The following is a 6,000-nucleotide window of genomic DNA, read 5'->3' on the forward strand; positions in this document are numbered from 1 at the left end:
CACTTAGGCCACCAAACATTACTTTGGATTGAATCACAAGATGAATATTACAATAGAGTGAAGGGGTTTATATGGGGTGAGAGAGCAAATGAGAGCCATTGGATTTTTAATACAATGGATGGCCAGATCTTCTTTTCTAGGTCATGATCCACATCCATTGTGGTCCTCCAGTTAGCACTGAGACCTTTGAAATACCCCATGGACGTTCAAGACTTCTTTCCTTAATTAGCATTAAAGGTGCTATCTTTAAGTCTCCACCCTTGGATGTTTTATGGATTGAATGGCTGGATCTTCTTCTCTGGCTTGGATCCACGTCCAAGGTTGTCCTCCAATCAGCCTCCCAGCCCCTGAAATGGTTATAAATAATCATGATTGGACCTTCCCATTGCCCTCCTTTCTTTGGCCCAAAATGCCTCTCATAGTGGGCTTAGTGGAGCTTCCTTAGTGGGCGTTTAGACTAGAGCCAACTATCTTACTTTGGGCCTTATTTCTTGGCCCAGGGTTGTGGCTGAGCCTGCTCCTCTGGTCCAAATAGCTTCCTCTGCGCCAAACTCATTGAGTTAAGTGGGGTTAGTCCCACAAATGACAATAATTAACTCCAAGTTAGAAAAAGGTGATTTTATTTCATGATTTTTCACAACTTAACATAAATGTTGATAATATATCTAGATAAAGATAAAGAAGTAGATAAATTAGCTAGAATTGCACATATATATTACTATCATTTTGGATTTATCAAATACCCCCAACTTAGATCATTGCTAGTTCCTTAGCAATGCCCTTTGATTTTCTTTGGACTTCCCCTCTCGCCTTTACACCAAGAAGGTATCTGCATGAAGCATTAAGTTTATCAATCACATATTTAGATGAGCATTTTCCTTCGACAATCTAGGTCAAAACCTTTGTAGGAATACATGAACTTTTTTCCTCATTGTCTGGGCAGAGCTGGTGGTCATAATAGGGGAGCTTACTTCTCTCTAGGTTCAACACCACAAAAAAGAAATTTTCTCACTTCACATATCGAACTGGGCCTCACCCCTCTTGGTTCACTATCTCACAAGAGAAAGGGCTACCTAAGTGTTGATGTCCCTACAAGCTTTATCAGACCTGAAATATAGAGTATGCACTCTTCTCCTCTTAGTATGGGCACAAGGTAACAAGGTGTGTTGAGAACTGGCTTTCTATCTACTCTAAGGTTCAAGGGAGATGAGAAGGATGGTTTAAGCAGAATGGGCAAAGTATGAATTCAGAAAGTCAGAGGAAGATTAAATTTTACTTATATAGCATACTCCCAAGATTCAAGAAGAAATGTGGAAGGTAGAAGAAGGTAAAGATGATCCTCATAAGTTATTCTTCTAGGTAGAGAATGCACTTATTCTGGAGTGATATAATTAGGCAGTTCATAGGAAACAAATAAGAAGAAGAAGAAACAAGCCCCATAGTAATTTTTCTTTTCTCTTTTTGTTTCATAATTTTGTAAAATGTATTCTTCATAGTAATTTTTTTTGTTTTTTTTTAGGGGGGGCCAAAATAGAAGAAGAGAACAAGAAAGGATTTATGAAATGCCATAATCAGATAATTTTTCTTGAATGAAAGTGAATCATAGATGTCATGCAATCACTCTACCCTCATAGAGGTTTTTGATCAACTTTGAGGATCGGAAAGAAGAAATAGATTGAGAAGATGTAGAGTGAATATTAATGGAAAAGATTTAAAATCAGATGACAAATATCAATGTGATATTGTTTTTAAAGATGAGAGAGATAGAAAGACTTGGGAGTAAGGCATTTCATAAGCAATGAGGTGGAGGAGGTGTCCTATATAGGTATGGTGAGGTAAATGTGGTAAAAGAGAAGTGAACATAGATGGATGAAGATGGCAAATGAAGAATTGTGGGATGAAGATCTTTTATAAAGGGTATGGGATTGAGGGGTCAGGTGCTCAATCACGATATCTATATCTTTGTCTATCTCTATTTCTATCTCTATCTCCATGTTTATCTCTATTTCTATCTGTAGGTCTATCTCTTTCTCTATCACTATCTCGATATCTTTATCTTTGTCTATCTCTATTTTTATCTCTATCATTATCTTTATCTCTATGTCTATCTCTTTCTCTATCTCAATCTATATCCCTATCTCTATCTCTAGCTCTATCTATATCTCTATCTTTATCTCTATCTCTATCTCTATCTCACTATCCAGCATATGATTAGGCTGATAGGTAGTCATTCACATAGATAGGTTCGGTTAAATCAAAATATGGGTCTAGCAGGATTGTCACACTTTCACTCAACACTCAAATCCCGAACTATGGGGTATACACCTTTTGGTTTTCAGATCTGACCTTCACCCTACCATGTGCTCTTGCCATTTGGGGATAAGATCATGTACTACCTAAAAATCAACATTGATGCCCCTATAATATGATCATGGTGCACTCTATGAGCCTAGCTTCCCTGCATTTTCTTCTAGGGCAAAAGGATAAGAGGGGCTGTCCAAAGTTTGGTTATGGCATGATTTTGAATTCAAGAATTTTTTATACCCCCATCTTATTAAAAAACATTGAAAAATCATAGAAAATATAAAAACTTTTAAGGCGGATTGAATCTCCCCCCCACATAGTAATTGCATTTCCTCAATGCGTAGGAAAATATAAAAAGCAGTTTAGAGGGCGAACAATGGGTTGAGCTATTTCATGTAGGTTCCTTCACATCCATTTCATGTATTGGTGGTTGGCATTTTCTGAAACCAAAGAAAAGAAACAAAAGAAACGAAATAAAAAAGGAAAGGTAACAAATAGAAATAAAAGCTTCAATGCGGCTCTATAGATGTTACTAACCTGCAGGTTTTTCCAAGATCATGCTAAGGGGTTGATGAGGAGGATCATCATGTAGGTAAGGCTTCAGCCTTTGCCCATTCAGTGTGAATATTTTATGGGTTCTAGGATCCGAAATTAAAATGGCCCCATTTTCATATGATTCTACTACCGAATAAGGTCCATTCCATCTGCTTTTTAGCTTACCAAGAAAGAGTTTTAATCTTGAATTGTAAAGCCATACATTTTGATCTTTGACAAAGGTCCTTCTTCTGATGTTTTTGTCGTGGAAGGCCTTCATCTTGGCTTTGTATATCTTGGAGTTTTCATAAGCCTCATTCCTAATTTCTTCAAGTTCTTGGAGCTGGGGCAACCTGAATTTTCCTGCTTCATCTAAAGAAAGATTTAGCTTTTTAATTGCCCATGAAGCTTTATGTTCCAACTCCAATGGTAGATGGCATGGTTTTCCAAATATCGACCTAAAGGGGGACATTCCTAAGGGTGTTTTGTAGGCTGTTCTATAGGCCCATAATGCTTCATTTAGTTTGTATGGACAATCTTTCCTATTGGGATTCACAATTTTTTTGAAGGATTTTCTTAATTTATCTGTTACATAATTCAACCTGCCCATTAGCTTGCGGGTGATATGGGGTGGTTACTCTATGTTGTACACCATATTTTTTCAAAATATGTCTAGAATTAAAGTTTACAAAATGTGACCCCCCATCACTAATTATAGCCCTAGGACATCCATATCTGCAAAAGATGTAAGTCTCCACAAAATCAGTAACAACTTTACTGGTATTGGTCCTAGTGGCTATGGCTTCTACCCACTTTGAGACATAGTCTACAACCATTAAAATATACTCATAACCATTCAAATTAGGAAATGGTCCCATGAAATCAATGCCCCATAAATCAAAGATTTCTACTTCTAAAATGGGTTTTAGAGGTATGTGATTTTTTTATCAATATTTATGGATGCTTGACATGCTAAACATTTCAAATAAAAATCATATGCATCTTTAAATAAAGTTGGCTAATAAAACTCACTTTCCATTACCTTATGGGCTGTTACCTTAGCCGAATAGTGACCTCCTCCTGGGTTGGAATGGCAGAATGTAAGGATGCTGTCCTGTTCTTCTTCAGATACGCATCTTCTAAGAATTTGATTGGCTCCTTGATGGAATAGTTCTGGTTATTCCCAAAAGTAATCTCGTATGTCCTTGAAGAACTTCTTTCTCTCATTGTAGCTCCATCTGGAAGGGACCCTTCCTATCACCAAAAAATTGACAATGTTTGCAAACCATGGAACATTTCCTGTCTGGATGGCCAAAATTTGCTCATTTGGAAATGCTTCATGGATAAGTGAGGAATCATTTACTTTGACCCTAGAAAGATGATCAGCAACATAATTTTCACAACCCTTTTTATCTTTAATTTCTATGTCAAATTCCTGTAATAATAAAATCCATCTAATGAGCGTAGGTTTAGCTTATTTTTTAGACCAAAGATATTTTAATGCTGCATGGTCAGTATAAACTATTATTTTACTACAAAGCAAATAAGGTCTAAATTTTTCCAAAGCAAAAATTACAACTAGCAGTTCTTTTTCTGTGGTAGAGTAATTGAGTTGTGCATCAATTAAAGTCCTGCTAGCATAATATATGGCCACAGGTTTCTTCTCTTTACTCTGCCCTAAAAACTGCCCCTACAGCAAAATCCGAGGCATCACACATGATTTCAAATGGCAAGCTCTAGTCTGGAGCTTGCAAAATAGGTGCATGTGTGAGGGCCTTCTTCAGCTCTTCAAAAGCAGAAATAGCATTTTTATCCAAAATGATTTCATTAGTTTTACTAGAAAGGAAATTAGTAAGAGGTTTGGAAATTTTAGCAAAGTTTAGAATGAACCTCCTATAGAAACCTGCATGGCCGAGGAACCCTCTAAGGGTTTTTAGATTTGTGGGAAGTGGAAGGCCCTAGATGACTTCTATTTTGGCCTTGTCCAGTTCCAGTCCATGATTGCTGACCTTGTGCCCCAATACCACTCCCTCTTGTACCATAAAATGAGATTTTTCCCAACTTAACACAAGGTTACTTTCAATGCATCTTTCAAGAACTTTAGTGAGATTTAGAAGGCGATTTTCAAAGGAATCTCCAAATACAGAAAAATCATCTATAAATATTTCTAAACAATCACCAACTAAATCAGAGAATAAAGAGTTCATGCATCTATGGAAGGTGGCTGGAGCATTACATAGGCCAAAAGGCATGCGCCTAAAGACATATCTACCTACAGGGCTAGTAAAAGTTGTTTTCTCTTGATCATCAGGATGAATGTTAACTTGATTATATCCTGAATAACCATCAAGAAAACAAAAGAAATTCTGTCCTAATAGTTTTTCTAGAATTTGATCAATGAAAGGACGGGGATAATGGTCTTTCTTTGTAGCCTCATTTAATTTTCTATAGTCAATGCATACCCTCCATCCAGTTATCAACCTTTTCTGGATTTCTTCTCCCTTTTCATTGATCTCTACTGTTACTCCAGATTTTTTTGGCACCATCTGAACAGGGCTGACCCATTGACTATCAGAAATGGCATAAATAATAACTGCATTTAGCCATTTTAATATTTCCTTCTCTAATATTTCCCTCATATGTGGGTTCAGCCTACGTTGGTGCTCCCTAGAAGGTTTAGAATCCTCTTCTAAAAATATTCAGTGTTCACAAATTGATGAAGGGATTCCTCTAATATCCGCAAATGTCCACCCTAATGCCTGTTTGTGCTCTCTTAACACCTTAAGCAGATCATTTTCTTAAGAAAGAGTAAGGACGAGGAAATAATCACAAGTAGGGAATTTCTAGAATCTAGGAAAGCATATTTCAAAGATGATGGGAGTGGTTTAAGCTCTAAGTTCAATTCTAGGGAGAGTGTAGGAGGATCAGGTTCTACTTTTTCTTGATTTGTGTCATCTACTCTTAATAGAAAACCTCGAATAACCTCAACATCATCCTCCTCTTCATCACAAAATCTTAACTTTTCGTTACTCCCTTTAGGACATTTCATCATCTTGGATATGTCTAATTTCACTCTTTCCTCTCCAACTTTAAATTCAACCGTCCCTTTTTCCCAATCCATGATTGTTCTAGCTGTCACCAAGAACGGCCTTCCTAGAATGA

Source organism: Wolffia australiana, chromosome 10 (genome assembly GCF_029677425.1).
Source record: "Wolffia australiana isolate 7733 chromosome 10, ASM2967742v1".
Classification (NCBI taxonomy): domain Eukaryota; kingdom Viridiplantae; phylum Streptophyta; class Magnoliopsida; order Alismatales; family Araceae; genus Wolffia; species Wolffia australiana.